Source organism: Balaenoptera musculus, chromosome 2, assembly GCF_009873245.2.
Source record: "Balaenoptera musculus isolate JJ_BM4_2016_0621 chromosome 2, mBalMus1.pri.v3, whole genome shotgun sequence".
NCBI classification, from domain to species: domain Eukaryota; kingdom Metazoa; phylum Chordata; class Mammalia; order Artiodactyla; family Balaenopteridae; genus Balaenoptera; species Balaenoptera musculus.
The window spans coordinates 91318426-91334978 of record NC_045786.1 but is presented as its reverse complement, the minus strand read 5'-3'; the positions used below and the strand labels follow the sequence as shown (position 1 = coordinate 91334978).

At 38.6% G+C, this 16553-nt stretch overlaps 1 protein-coding gene across 4 annotated transcripts in view; it reads right to left on the bottom strand.

The window, feature by feature from the left end:
* Nucleotides 1-16553, bottom strand: part of INO80 (INO80 complex ATPase subunit) — a 129772-nt gene that overhangs the window by 111779 nt on the left and 1440 nt on the right. The gene's annotated exons all lie outside the window — the stretch shown is intronic.

The window sequence follows — 16553 nt, the reverse complement described above, 5'->3', positions numbered from 1 at the left end:
CAATATACAAAAATCAATTATATTTCTATATACTAGTAATGAACAATCTGAAAATGAAATTAAGAAAATAATTCCATTTAAAATATCATCAAAGAGAACAAAATACTTAACCAAAGAACTACAAGACATTGTTGAAAGAAATTAAAGAACTAAATAAATAAAGACATCCCATGGGTCATGGATCAAATGATTTAACATTTTTAACATTTCAAAAATATACAAATCAAATGTAATTCCTATCAAAATATCATAATCCAAGCTGAGTTTTTTTGCAGAAATAGACAAGCTGATTCTAAAATTCAGGGAGAGACTTCCCTGGTGGCACAGTGGTTGGGAATCCGCCTGCCAGTGCAGGGGACACAGGTTCGAGCCCTGGTCCGGGAAGATCCCACATGCTGTGGAGCAGCTAAGCCCGCACACCACAACTGCTGAGCTTGCGCTCTGGAGCCCACAAGGCACAACTACTGAGCCTGAGAGCCACAACTACTGAAGCCTGCACGCCTGGAGCCCATGCTCCGCAACGGGAGAAGCCACCACAATGAGAAGCCCGCGCACTGCAGCGAGGAGTGGCCCCCGCTCACTGCAACTAAAGGAGGCCCGCACGCAGCAACAAGGACCCAATGCAGCCAGAAATGAATAAATAAATTTTAAAAAAATAAAATAAAATTCAGGGAATTCCCTGGCGGTCCAGTGGTTAAGACTCAGCACTTTCACTGCTGTGACCTGGTTCCTATCCCTGGTCAGGGAGCTAAGATCCTGCAAGCCACGGCATGGCCAAAAGAATAAATAAAAATAAAATAAAATTCATATGGAAATGCAAGGGACCTAGGACAGCCAAAACAATCTTGAAAATGACAAAGTTGGAGGATTCATACTTCTGATTCAAAACTTACTACACGGGGCTTCCCTGGTGGCGCAGTGGTTAAGAATCCGCCTGCCAATGCAGGGGACACGGGTTCGAGCCCTGGTCCAGTAAGATTCTACATGCCATGAAGCAGCTAAGCCCATGCACCACAACTACTGAGCCTGCGCTCTAGAGCTCACATGCCACAACTACTGAAGCCCACGCGCCTAGAGCCCATGCTCCACAACAAGAGAAGCCGCCGCAATGAGAAGCCCGTGCGCCGCAACGAAGACTAGCCCCTGCTCACCACAACTAGAGAAAGCCCGCGCGCAGCAACGAAGACCCAACGCAGCCAAAAATAAATAAAAATAAATAAATATAAAAAAAGAAAAAGAAAGAAACAGGTGCAGACAGAACTCACTTAAAAAAAAAAAAACTTACTACACAGCTGTAGTAGGTATTAAAATGTGTGGTGCTGATGTAAGGCTAGAAATATAAATCAGTGGAACAATTGAGAGTCCAGAAATAAACCCTTACATTTATAGTCAACTGATGTCCCACAAGGGTGTCAAGATAATCCAATGGGGAAAGAACAGCCTTTTCAACAAATGGTGCCATGACAACTGTACAGTAACATACAAAAAGAATGAAGTTGGAACTCTTCCTTACACTACACACAAAAATTAACTCAAAAGAGATCACAAACCTAAATTTAAGAGCAAAAACTATAAAACTCTTAGAAGGAAACATAAGGGTAAATCTTCATGACCTTGGATGAGGTAACAGGCTTCTTAGATAATATACCAATAGCAAAATCAACAAACGGAAAAACAGATAAACTGGACTTAATATCTTTAGTGCTGTAAATGATACTATCAAGAAATTGAAAACTCACAAATAGAAGGAAATATTTGCAAATCATATATCTGATAAGGGACTGATACCCAGAATATATTTTTAAAAGCTCTTAAAACACAGTAACAAAAAGACAAGTAAGCCAATTTAAAAATGGGCAAAGGGGACTTTCCTAGCGGTCCAGTGGTTAAGACTTGGCACTTCTACCGCAGGGAACGCGGGTTCAATCCCTGGTCAGGAAACTAAGATCCCACGTGCCACATGGCGCAGCCAAAAATTTTTTTTTTAAGAAATGAATTAATTAAGAATGGGCAAAGGATGTGAATAGATATTTCTCCCAAGGGGCTATTTCAATGGCTAATAAGCACATGAAAAGATAATTTAACATCATTAGCCATCAGGGAAATACAAATCAAAACCACAATAAAGGGCTTCCCTGGTGGCGCAGTGGTTAAGAATCCACGTGCCAATGCAGGGGAGACGGGTTCGAGCCCTGGTCCGGGAAGATCCCACATGCCACGGAGCAACTAAGCCCATGTGCCACAACTACTGAGCCTGCGCTCTAGAGCCTGCAAGCCACAACTACCGAACCCATGTGCCACAACTACTGAAGCCTGCGTGCCTAGAGCCCATGCTCCACAACAAGAGAAGACACGACAATGAGAAGCCTGAGCACCGCAACAAAGAGTAGCCCCCGCTCACCGCAACTAGAGAAAGCCCGCGCACAGCAACAAAGACCTAACACAGCCATAAATAAATAAATAGAAAAATAAATAAATAAATAAATTTATTTTAAAAACCACAATAAAACCCAGTAGAATGATTATAATAGAAAAGATAGATAGTAACAAGGGTTGACAAGGATGTAGAGAAATTGGAACACTCATACATTGCTAGTGGGAATGTAAAATGGTGCAGCCATGTGGGAAAAGTCCGACAGTTTCTCAAAAGGTTAAACATGTTAACCTTTGACCCAGCAAGTCCACTTCTAGGTATACCCAAGAGAAATGAAAACATAGGTCCACAAAAAAACTTAGACATGAATCTTCATAGTAATATTCACAATAGCCAAAAGGTGGAAACAACACAAATGTCCATGAACTGATGAATGGATAAATAACATGTGGTATATCCATACAATGGAATATTATTTGTCAATAGAAAGAGATGGAATACTAACAGATGCTGTAACATAGATGAACCTTGAAAATATTATGCTAAATAAACAAGCCAGTAAACAAAGGCCTCATACTGTATGGTTACATTTATGAGCTATCCAGAAAGGCAGCTCCATAGAAACAAAAAAATGATCAGTGGTTGTGTGGGACAGGGGGTTGGGACAGGGGTAAGTGGGGAATGGGGTGTGACTGCTAATAAGCAGGAGTTTCTCTGGGGGCTGATGAAAATGTTCTAAACTGACACTGAGATTAACTGTTGCAACTCTGTGAACATATTAAAACCAATGAATATACTAAAACCATATACATTTTAAATGGTGAATTTTATCAACTGGGAATTATACCTCAATAAACATGTTAAACTGTGTCATTTCTGCACAGAAAAAAAATAGTTAAAAAGTAAATGATAAAAAAAAAAAAAAAAAGTAAATGATAAATTGTGAAAAATAGTTGCAACACTTTACAAATTTAAATCTCATATAGAGGGTTCTTACAAAATTCTAACAGTAGCATAATACCTCCAACACACAGAACCCACCCGATAATTTTCTGTTTAAAAAGACTGTTACTATTATTATCCCACTTACAGATAAGGAACCAAAGGCTTACCCATGTTAAGTAACTTGCTCAAGGTCATACCACTTAATAGGGAATGTGGATTTGAATCCAGACAATCTGACTCCTGAGACCTCACCTGTAACCGCTATAAGACTAGAAATTTATTATATAAAGGGAATCATACTGCATGTATACTTTTGTGTCTGGATTCTTTTTCTTTTAGTATGTTTTTGAGATTCATCCATGTTACTGTATATAGTTCACTCCTTTTTGTTGCTGAACCAGATTCCATGACAAGAATGAATATAACCACAATCTGTTTATCTATTCGCCTGTTGATGGATATTTGGGTTTTCGTTTCTCTTTGGGTATTTAAATTCCTAGCAATGGAACTGCTAGGTCATAGGTAGGTATATGTTTACCCTTATAAGAAACCACCAAGCAATTTTCCAAAGTGGTTCTACTACTTTACACTCCCACCAACGAGCAAGAATTCTAGTTGCTTCCCATCTTTGTCAACACTTGGTATTATATCTCACTGTGGTTTTCATTTGTACATCCCCGATGACTGATGAAGCTGAGCACTGTTTCACACGCTTAATGGCCATTTGTATAAATTCCCTTGTGAAATGTCTGTTAAAGTTTTTTGACCACATTTGAGAAAATTTTAGTCTTATTACTGAGTTATAGAAGTCCTTGATGTATCATAGATATAATTCTTTTGTCAGATATACGTATTACTGTTACATCCTTCATGTACATTCTCCCCTAATTCACCTATAGATTTCTCAATCAACTCCCAGAAGGGTTTTTGAAGAAACTAACAAGCTCCGTCTAAAATTTATATGGGGACTTCCTTGGTGGCACAGTGGTTGGGACTCCATGCTCCCAATGCAGGGGGCCCGGGTTCGATCCCTGGTCAGGGAACTAGATCCCACATGCATGCCGCAACTAAGAGCTCTCATGCCACAACTAAGGAGCCCGTGAGCCACAACTAAGGAGCCTGCCTGCTGCAACTAAGACCCGGTGCAACCAAATAAATAAACAAATATTTTAAAAAAGTAAAATAAAATAGGGCTTCCCTGGTGGCGCAGTGGTTAGGAATCCACCTGCCAACGCAGGGAACATGGGTTCAAGACCTGGTCTGGGAAGATCCCACATGCCGCGGAGCAACTAAGCCTGTGCACCACAACTACTGAGCCTGCGCTCTAGAGCCCGCAAGCCACAACTACTGAAGCCCGCGCGCCTAGAGCCCGTGCTCTGCAACGAGAGAAGCCACCGCAATGAGAAGCCCGCACACTGCAACGAAGAGTAGCCCCCACTCACCGCAACTAGAGAAAGCCGGCGCACAGCAACGAAGACCTAGTACAGCCAAAAATAAAATAAAATTTTTATGGAAATACAAAGGATCTAGAGTAGTCCAAACAAGTTTGGAAAAGATGACCAAAGCTGGAGTTTACATTGATTTCAAGACTAACTAAAAGTTTCAGTAATCAAGATGGTACCGCATTGGCATAAGGATAGACAAATCAATGGTACAGAATAGAGCCCAGAAAGAGACCCACACCTACAGTCACACTGTTCTTGACAAAGGCACTAAAACAATTCAACAGGAAAAGGAAAGTTTTTCTGACAAATGGTGCTGGAACACTGGACATCTATATGGAGGAGGGGGAGGGGAGAGATTGAACCTCAAATCCCTACACCTCATACCATACACAAAAGTGAAGTGAGAGATGAATCAGACTTAAAAGTTAAAATGATAAAGCTTCTGAAATAAAACGTAAGAACATATCTTTGTGACCTTGATGTAGGTAAAAATTTATTAGATAGGACACAGGAAGCTCTAACCATAAAAGAAAATATTGATAAACTGACTTCATCAAAATTAAAAACTTCTACATTAAAAAAATTGTTAATCATTCTTTGCTTGGTTTCATTCTTTATCAGTTTGCAAGGGTATTAAAAAAATCAGTCTGTAGAAAGAGGGCATTGCGGCAAATTATATGTAATCAGGGGTAGTGGCTCTCTCTGCCATATCCACGCCAAATAAAGGTGCAAATTCCCTTTAACACAAACGTTGTAAACCTACCAGTATTCTCATGGAAGTCTGATGGGTTCCAAGGCCACCCAGAATTACTCCAGAAGATCCTGATTACACTTTCCCTTTTGCAGCTTAGATTAGGATTTGATTTCTAGCCATGGCACTTTAAAGTATTTTTTGTATTTCTCCAGTACCAGGATACTAAAAGCTACTACGTACTAAAAGTAGATACTAAAAAGCTCCCATAACATACGCTGTGCTTAACCAGCATCCCTTGCTGTTAAAATTAGCAAGAGTATCTTCCCTAACTCTCCAATATTTTACAGGCAGCAACAATTTACTGTATACTTAAATGGACATACTAAATAATCCCCATTTCTCTTAGTTTTCTTAGTTGGATCTATTACTGTTGTGATTGTTCTTTACCCTAGGTCTTTCTGCATTACCTTATTATCTGTTGTTTACTAAGTAAGGAATCACATGCAATACCAGAAGTAGTTGGAAGTTTTTAGTACCAGAATACTTCCCTTTGGTTCACAATGTGGATCTTCGTATTAATGCACAAAGTACAACAAAAACTGCTTTTCTTTAGTTTCCTTTTTTAAAAATCACAAGTAATTAGGGTTTCCCTGGTGACGCAGTAGTTAAGAATCCACCTGCCAATGCAAGGGACACGGGTTCGATCCCTGGTCTGGGAAGATCCCACATGCCGCGGAGCAACAAAGCCCATGCGCCACAACTACCGAGCCTGCGTGCCACAACTACTGAAGCTCGCGTGCCTAGAGCCCATGTTCCGCGACAAGAGAAGCCACTGCAATGAGAAGCCCGCGCACTGCAGTGAAGAGTAGCCCCTGCTCGCCACACTAGAGAAAGCCGCGCAGAGCAACAAAGACCCAACGCAGCCAAAAATAAATAAATAAATAAAATTTTAAAATCAAAAGTAATTAAAATGGATTAAACTAGCAAAATATAAAAAATACAGGGGGGAAAATAATTCAAATTCCAAAAGAAAATACGTAATTCTGTACGGTATAAATATTGACAAGAAACTTAATAAAATTCTCATTTAAATCATTTTTTTCTAACCAAAAAAACTTACTTGTATCATTCCATTTAGCTGAAATAAAGGTTACCAGCGACTTCTTTCTATTGCTATTAAATATTATATACAGATAGTTTATATTTTATAAACTATTAAAATATCTTTTAGGAATTCTACAAAAAATAATCGGGGAAAAAAGTTTTTCATGAATGTTTTGAGAAAGAGTAAGAGCAACTAGGATCTATTATTTCCTGCCCACCATAATTATACAACTTTAACAAAAAATAAGCTCAATGGCTCAGCCAAAAAACATTTCTGCATTCGCTGAAATGTTTCACATAATCTTAACCATAAAAAAAGCTTTCAAAGCCAGTCTCAGCTGAAAGTAAAAAGTCTCGTTATGGCATGATGAGAAGAGAGGACAAGGGACTTAACACTGAATAAGAGCACGCTAGTGTGAGGAGTTTTCTGTCCTATGTGCTTTAATAATACTAGTTCGTTTAATCCTCACAGTTAATTTAAACCGTATTCTCATTTTAGTTAGGTTAATTAACTTGCCCAAGCTAGAATTAGAACTCGGATGTATTATCAGTGACTCAAAAGCCCCAATTCTTCACCACCCAATTCTTTACCATAGACTCTGCTATGATAAAACAACAAAAAGACTAGGGTGACCCTACCTCATAGTTGGTTTGCCCAAGACAGTTCAAGTTTATGCCTGTTGTCTGAAACATAATTACTAATAGTCTCTCTCTTCTCACTTCCAAAAGTATCCACGTTTTGTTTGAACACGTTACTGTTAGAACAATAAATTTTTGGTCACCCTACAGGTGGCAAGAGGTAAATAAATCATTAAGCAGTCTTTAAATATTCTAGCTGAACCTAAATTTTCCATTCAAACCATCGATATTCACTAAGAAGCTGAAGAAGCTACTGTGTACAAGAACTGAACTAATAAACAGGAGGAGGGAAAACCTTGCCTTCAAAGAGCATAGGATGGGCTTCCCTGGTGGCGCAGTGGTTGAGAGTCTGCCTGCTAATGCAGGGGACACGGGTTCGAGCCCTGGTCTGGGAAGATCCCACATGCCGCGGAGCAGCTGGGCCCGTGAGCCACAACTGCTGAGCCTGCGCGTCTGGAGCCTGTGCCCCGCGACGGGAGGGGCCGCGATGGTGAAAGGCCCGCGCACCGCGATGAAGAGCGGTCCCCGCACCGCGATGAAGAGTGGCCCCCGCTTGCCTCAACTAGAGAAAGCCCTCGCATGAACCGAGCACCCAACACAGCCAAAAATAAAATAAAATAAATAAATAAAGTAGCTATAAAAAAAAAAAAAAAAAAAAAAAAAAAGAGCATAGGATGATAGAGCCCTCAACTTGGAGGCCAGAAACCACCTCCTCAACCAAAGGAGCAGTTCCTTACTGTAAGAGCATAGGAACAATTTAATAAGCCCAGCGTTCCCCAAAGCACAAAGTTTTTTTTTCTTTTTTTAAAATTTATTTATTTTATTTATTTATTTTTGGCTGTGTTGGGTCTTCATTGCTGAGCGCGGGGTTTCTCTAGTTGCGGCAAGTGGGGGCTACTCTTCATTGCGGTGCGCGGGCTTCTCATTGTGGTGGCTTCTCTTGTTGCAGAGCACGGGCTCTAGGTGCGTGGGCTTCAGTAGTTGTGGCGCGTGGGCTCAGTAGTTGTGGCTCGCGGGCCCTAGAGCACAGGCTCAGTAGCTGTGGCGCACGGGCTTAGTTGCTCCGTGGCATGTGAGATCTTCCTGGACCAGGGCTCGAACCCGTGTCCCCTGCATTGGCAGGCGGATTCTTAACCACGGCGCCACCAAGGAAGCCCAAGCACAAAGTTTTCAGAGACAAAAATTACACCTGCATTTTTTTTTTTTGGCCGCACTGCATGGCTTGCAGGATCTGAGTTCCCCAACCAGGGATTGAACTCAGGCCACGGCAGTGAAACAGAGTCCTAACCACTGGACTGCCAGGGAACTCCCTACACCTGCATTTTAAATGGAATGAAGAACTCCTGGCTAAAAAAGGATGGCCCTTTCAGTGAGTTCTAAGATGGCAAAGAGAAAATATTTTGGCTTACCTCATAGGTACATTGTGAGAAAGAAAAAAGTGCTTATCCACATTTTCCCTTCCCTACTTTTCTTTCCTCACTGAAATCAGAATACATACCAAATGAAATATGTTTCCAAGGATGACAACAACAAAAAATCAATTACAATGCATTTGCTTTCTTCTAGGTAAGAACAATTTCAACTTCCTAGAAGAGTATCTTCACCAAGATGGAAAACAAATTACTTTTTATCAGAATAATAAAAGAAATAGCTTACTAGCACAACTGCCTCCAGGGAGTTCTGTAGTATACACCACAGACACAGCATTTGGTCAAACAAGTTTAATCTCCATTAATTAAGCATCTAGGGTGTAAATATTATTAAATCAAAAAATCTAAAAGGGAGGAAATGTTTCCTGAGGTAGCCAGTGGACCTTTCACATGATAATTTTTTTTTAAAACTTGTTTTAAGTTAGGCTATGTTAGAGGTCCCTAGTATATTTCATAACTCTTCTGGTGAATAGCACCCAATCTGAATTAATAACAATTTATCAAATTAAAAATTTGAAAACACTGCTAAAGATCCCTCTTACTGAAGAATCAGTGACTTCAACAACTTGTACAGCTAAATCCATGAAAACACTTACCTTTTTCAGGGAATGAGACAGCTGAGAAAAATATGCTCCTGTAAAAGAGAAACTAAACGACTGAATCCACAGCCCAAAAATCTTGAGCAAATCACTTCATTCCTCAGTGAAGAGAAGTTAACATTAGCTTACTTGATAGATATTTGTGAAAATACAGATTCACACAAAGAGCTGCGCTCATTTAGTTATTAGTTCCATATAGTTAACTGTCCACTATTACAAAAGTGATGGTGAGAGTTTATAATTGAGAATAAAAGCTAAGAGATATTCATAAACAGCCAATATTACAAAATTCACTTTTCTATTTAGTTTTCCTGTACTAAAAGTCAGTTTTCATTTTTGGAGTGAAGACACTAACTAGTGTGGGTGGTAACAGAGAAGTTGTCTAAAACTGTGTTCTCCATAGGAAGTCTGAGAAATCAAAGTTCAGGTAATTCATCCTGGGGACGAACCATTTGTAAATAAGCATGAGTTGAATTGTGCACTAAATAGATCTTGCTTTTCAATTGTCAGATATTTCGGTCACTTAGATGTGATGATTTTATTAACACCAAATATAATTACTCTCATTGTCTTCAGTATATAATATACACAGTTAATTTGAACAAGGCAGGTAGGTTTACATCAAACTAGGCGTTCAATAAACACTTTTTCCACTATTCAAGAAGCCTGGGGGTGGAGGGACTTCATCACAAAGTATTCCAACTGGGAATCCAAATTTTTGATTTTGTTGTATCAAATTCAACTGTAATAAGGAGACTATGTACACACTTTCTATTGTGAGCCACATGCCAGAATATTATATTTGCATATACACTTCATATATACGTGCACATATTTTATCCTTTTATGACATAGATACTACTATAATCCCTATTTTACAGACAAAAAAAGTTAAGATTAAGGTCCCCCCAAAGGTCACACAGCCAAAAGTGACAGAGCCAGGATCGGAATCCAAGAAGTCTGACTCCAAAGTCCCACATACTTAACTACTCCAATATTTAATCTGAAGGACCTCCCACAAGCCAGAGGCTCCCAGGGCATAAAAAGCCATGCTAATGAAGTATATTCCAAGCAGTATATTCATTTATTCAATCACTTATTTAGACCAACACAGATTCATAAATATCGATTTTATTTTGTGGGTTATAATTCAATGATGCTTTGTTCATTTTGCTGCTCAAATCGTTCCAGTTTGGGCCACTGGGAGCTCTTTCAGTTGGCCCCTGTGCTCCTCTGACATATCCTCATCAATGTGGAGTTGTGGTGGTGGTGGTAGTAGCTGGAGCACTTCCTTACCTTCTGGCACAACAAGATGCTCTGGGCTCATCTTGTATATTTCCTGTCCCAAACCTACAATTAGCTATTTCTCCAAGGAGCTCTAGTTCCTTTTATTGGATAATGGTATTAAAAAACAAGATTTGGGTACTAGGTATGCTCCTGGATTTCTTTTAACCTTCTCAGCTGACAGAGCACAGAAATATACCTGTGTGTATATAAACCCATGTATGTACATGTCTATAAATGTTTCAATATGCAACCACCTGTGTCTGTATTAAGCTAAACACGGGGTCATACTGATGTCTCCTACTCTAATCCATCACCACAAGGAACACTGTAGCCTCCTCCCCTTGCTTATCTGTAAATTCTCACTCTAACAGTGAGAAGCCTGTCTCCAGCCATCCATTTACTTAATTGCTCAACTGTGATATACATGTATTTCAGTATCAGAATTAAGTGGCAATCCCATAGAACAAAATTTTATGAATTAGACTGCAGTGCTCACGTGCAGTTCCTTGTCTTAGATTCCACTCATTTCCAAGGTTACTCAGGTCAGGACTCCCTTCCTCCCCATTTTAGTAAGGTTGTTTCATACATTTGTAATATCATTAGATTCTCCTGTCACAATCTGCATTCCTTCCTGGAATCCTTCAACCTCCTAAATGATTTTCGCTTAATTTGGACACATTATAGTTTACTCTTCGTGCTATAAAGCCCTATGAGTTTGGCAAATGCATAATGTCATCCATCCACCACTACTATATCCAATAGAATAGTTTTATCAAGCAGCATTTTAATTTCATTAAATGGTATTACAATCCTCTGTGGAAGCAGCATGGTTGGGTAGAAAGAGAAGCTGAAGAGCTATAAGTTTAATGCTATTGACAAGCCACAGACTTTAGGACTAACAGTTATCCTTTCAGAGTCCCAAGAGCCTCATTGTAAAATGAGGGGGATTCAACAGATGGTAATAATTTATAGCATTTATTAAACACTTACTTTGTGTCAGGGATGGTGCTAAGCACTTCACATGGATTATCTCATTTATTCCAACAAATCTATATATAAAGTAAACACTATTATGTATTATCCCTATTTAAAGGATGGAATTAAAGGCTTAATAATATTAACTAGCACAAGATCACCTAGTCAGGGAGTTGCAGAGTCAAGACTGTAGAGCAAGAGTTGGCAGAGTATGGCCTGCATGTCAAATCCAGCTTGCTGCCCATTTTTATAAATCCTGACAGCTAAGAAATAATTGGAAAAAACCATATTTCAGGACATAAGAAAATTATATGAAATTAAAATTTCACTTCCCATAAATAGAGTTTTATTGGAACACAGCCCGACTCATCCATTTACATATTGACTATGGCTGCTCTTGCAATACAATGGCAGAGCTGAGTAGCTGCAACAGAGAAGGCATGACCAGCAAAGCCTAAGATTTATTATTTGACCCTTTACAGAAAACCTTTCGCAAGCCCTGCTGCAGAGTCTGGTTTACTAGTATATTCTAAGAATGATTCTAAAAAAGGCAAACTATTACTAACATTAGAATGACAACCTGGACAGAAATATTTAAACCCTGAACTAAAAAGTTTAATGTTGTAAAACATCACCTCTTTGAGTTATAATCTTAAATAGAAAGACATTTCTATTACATAAACACAAAGGTTAACACATTATAATGATTTTCTTTATTGATGTATTTTTACCTGCGTTATCTAAAAAAAGATTTATTTTCTACTCATAATAAAAAGGTTCTGATTTCAATACTTTACAAACTAAAACTCTAGATCAAACTGTCAAAACAAAATGGTACTTATAATTATAGCTAACACTTGTTGAGAGCACTATGTGCCAGGTACCATTCTAAGCATTTTCAGGCTTCTATGAAGTAGGTATTACTATTATCTTAAATTAACAGATGAATAAACTGAGGCTTAAACAGCTCTCCAGAGGCCACACAATTAATAAGAGGAAGAGCTAAAATTCAAACCCAGGTCATCTGGCTCTAGAATCTAGAAGGGGTCTGGCTATACTAAAAGGCCACTGGATTACAATGCTTCTGTTAACAAGGCAGATTAGGGCCTTTAAACAAATGAAAAGAATATCTCAATATATTAAAAAAAAAAACAAAACTAAGTACTAGTGTAATTTATATCAGCACTTCAAGAGAAACATTTAGGTTTATACTTCTCTATGGCACTTAGAGTTTGCATAATTCTGTTTCTCTTTGCAGAGCAGCTCTGTACTCTCCATACATATACATACAACTGGTTTAACTCATTTGTACACCCCTCACAGACTCTACCACAGTCCCTTGAGTGTGGCAGATGCTCAACAAATCACTGTTGGGAGATCAAAGAGCATTCACTATGTGTTCAATAAATATTTATTGAGTGAATGAATGAAGAGAATAAGAAGTTTCATAAACCATTAGGTTCAAGTATCATTAAATGGTTTGTTGACCTGAAGTGAACTAGGGCTGGAAAAAAGTCTCTGGCTTTGTAACCTTTAAATTGGGTCTGGTCTCTTCTTGAGCTTTAACCACTTTCTGTGCTATTAAGTTTCATAAACAAACCACTCATTACACACCTGTCAAACAATTTTCATCTTTCAAGCTAGTTCTAATTTTCAGATTATTCTTCACGTTTTTCCTAATTTAATACAATTTAATCATAGTCCATCTCAGTCTTCATCACTCCATTGCAGAGTCAAATTTCTTTATCTTCATATGAAAGCATCACCATTGCCTTCATCATTTATACTGGAAACCTCCCCCCTGCTTAATTTGTTCTTCCTTGAGGTGCAATAATTTAATAGTCTAAGCGTGGATGTACTGTGGTTTCCTACCAAGATAATACAGTCCATTTCTTTTTTTTTTTTTTTTTATACAGTCCATTTCTAAATTTTATTTTTCATACCTCTCTCAGGAGTGACTAACATTTTGATGGACTTTCTGGTAACATTCAGGCAACAATCTCAGCGATAAACTGACCACTTGGCCCAGTATTCTTTTTACCACATTGATGTTCACTAGCCATTTTTCTGTTCATGCACAAGGAATGAAAGATTTACCCACAGTTTATCCTACCCAGCTACTAACTTCTTGCCCAGAAAAGGTAGCTGTCACATGCAAAACCAGAGGCAGCCTACTTGTTCATACTTACAAGAAATATGAATAATTTTAGTATCATTACAAAAACGTGAACACTATACATGAATACCCTGAGAAAACACTATATGACATACATGTTGTTCTTTCCTACTGTAAGTTTCCCCTCTTCCAAATCAAAACTAAATGTATGTCAAAGTTTTTTTATATGTTCTTCAAAGATGAAAATAAACTAACATTCCTCAATATGCTGTCTTATAGTTGATGTCATTTAATCTCAGAAGTGAAAATTATTGTACCCGTTTTACAGATAAGGAGAACTGAAACTCAAAAAAGTTCACTGAGGGCTTCCCTGGTGGCGCAGTGGTTAAGAATCTGCCTGCCAATGCAGGGGACATGGGTTCAATCCCTGGTCCGGGAAGATCCCACATGCCGTGGAGCAACTAAGCCTGTGCACCACAACTACTGAGCCTGCTCTCTAGAGCCCACGTGCCGCAACTACTGAAGCCCGCATGCCTAGAGCCCGTGCTCCGCAACAAAAGAAGCCCCTGCTCACCACAACTAGAGAAAGCCGGCGTGCAGAGCAACAAAGACCCAACGCAGCCAAAAATAAATAAATAAATTTATTAAAAAAAAAAAAAGTTCACTGACTTACCCAGTGCTAAGCGGGACTCTAACTGAAGTCTTTTTAAGTCCAAAACCAATCTCTTTCTATTATACTATCAAGTTTCTCTTCAGCTAAATTATCACTTGCTCTTCCCCTCAGAAGTCCTGTTCATGTGAACGTGAATTTGAGCCAATAATGCTACTACTTCTTATGGAAACCTCTGGTTTGCTGCATATGAAATGACTTAGCTATGTGTCCGGGACTCTCCAGGGCAAAGGCTCTTTAAACTGGGGTCCAAGAATTTGGATGGAAACAACTTACATCCTTATTTTCACTAACCTATAATTGAAACTAACATTTCCTTCAATTCTGAATGTAGGTAGCATACCACAGCAGTATTAGCAGGACTATCACTAGTTGTCATTTAGTAATAAAAAGCAAATTTCTTATATCATAAATAAGTTTTTTTAATGTGAACTATATTTCACACAGTTAAAAAGTCATATTCTTTTTATAAAAAGGGGTTCACAGGTTTCTTTAGACTACAAAGGGGTTTAGGGCACATAAATAATGTAAGAATGCTACTCCAGAGACCATCAGACAATCTGTCAATCCTTGGTAACGAAGGTTTACAAAGGCATGTCACACAGTTTACTCACTGTCCTCTAGTTTGTTAAAAATATGGGGAATTCCCTGATGCTCCAGTAGTTAGGACTCTGCCCTTTCACTACCAAGGGTGCAGGTTCAATCCCTGGTTGGGGAACTAAAATCCCACAAGCTGCATGGCATGGCAAAAAGGATACCATTTAGTCCCAGCGATTTTTTCGTATCTAATTTGTCAATTACATTTGCTATTACTGATCTCCTACTTCTAACCTAACACACATGGAAATCTCTCTTATGTACTTATTAAGCCCAGGCATTAAACTTCTTTGTGACCAACTTTTCAACCCTACGCAAACCTACTGTATTATGATTAGCAAGTGAATCCAGTGCTTGTACAAATGAAGTTCTGACTTAATGTACAGCTATGGTCCAAATGTTTGTGTCCCCCCACCTCCCCAACTCATGTATTGAAATCCTAACCTCCAAGGTGATGGTATTAGGTAGAACAGAGGCCCTCATGAATAGGATCAGTGCCCATATAAGGTGTTTAGTAAGTATTAACGACTAAGCTCTTATCTTCTGCAGGCTACAGCCTATCATATCAAAATTCTTATGCTTAAGATGCAACTTTAAAACTTGTCATCAACTTCACTTATTTTCCTACACAAAGGTTCCTATTAACCTTACCCCATTCTGTCCACTCTAAAATTCACTGCATCCCAGCATTTGTATTTTGTGTGAACTTTTATGTTGACATGTTAAATCTCCAAGCCAGTTTTAACATTGTGGGCAGAAAAGACGTCTATTAGTACTTCCCTAGTCCTGTGTCTACACAAGTTAACAGCAGTCAAAGGCTGTTATGATACCTTCCCTTGGTAGTACTATGACAAACTTTCACTAAGTGAAACTGTAACACCATAGTTTATGGTCTGTTGCTGAGATTTAATCACATTTCCACCTTGATGTACTCAAAACGTTTTTATTAGTCATAAACTTTCTAATCATATTTGTGCTCTTTACAGTTATTTCCTATTAAAAAACACAGACCTTTAAAAACTGATTCTGATTCTGCAACAAAATGTAGAGAAAAAAACATAGTAAACTAAAATAATGGAATGTAATCCTTAAAAATACAAATTCATTTTAGAATCTGTTAAGTATGCAACTTTTACCACATATAGTAATCTCAACTTAATGTTTTATAGGAAGAGCTTGAGAATTTCAAGCATAAAACACAACCAGAATTGGAATACTATTTGGCAATAAAAAGGAACGAAGTGCTGATACATGCCACAACATGGATGAGCCTTGAACACATGGTTAAGTGAAAGAAGACAGCCACAAAGGGACACATATTGTATGATTCTGTTTATACGAAAGATCCAGAATAGGCAAATCTACAAAGACAGAAAAGAGACTAGTGGTTGCTAGGGGCTGGGGGAAGGGAAGTGGGGAGTAACCACTAAGGGGGCTTTCTTTTTGGAGTGATGAGTTAGATAGCAGTGACAGCTGTACAACTCTATCAGTATACTAAAAATCATGGAACTGTACACTTTAAAAGGCTGAGCTTTTTGGTATGTGAATTATACCTCAATAAAGGTGTTAAAGACAAATAACAAAAAGCCACCACTTGTAAACCACAGTGAAAATTTCCTTGGAAAAGGAAATCATGAAAGTCATCGACTGGAAAAGTAAGCTGGTTACCTGTGATGTT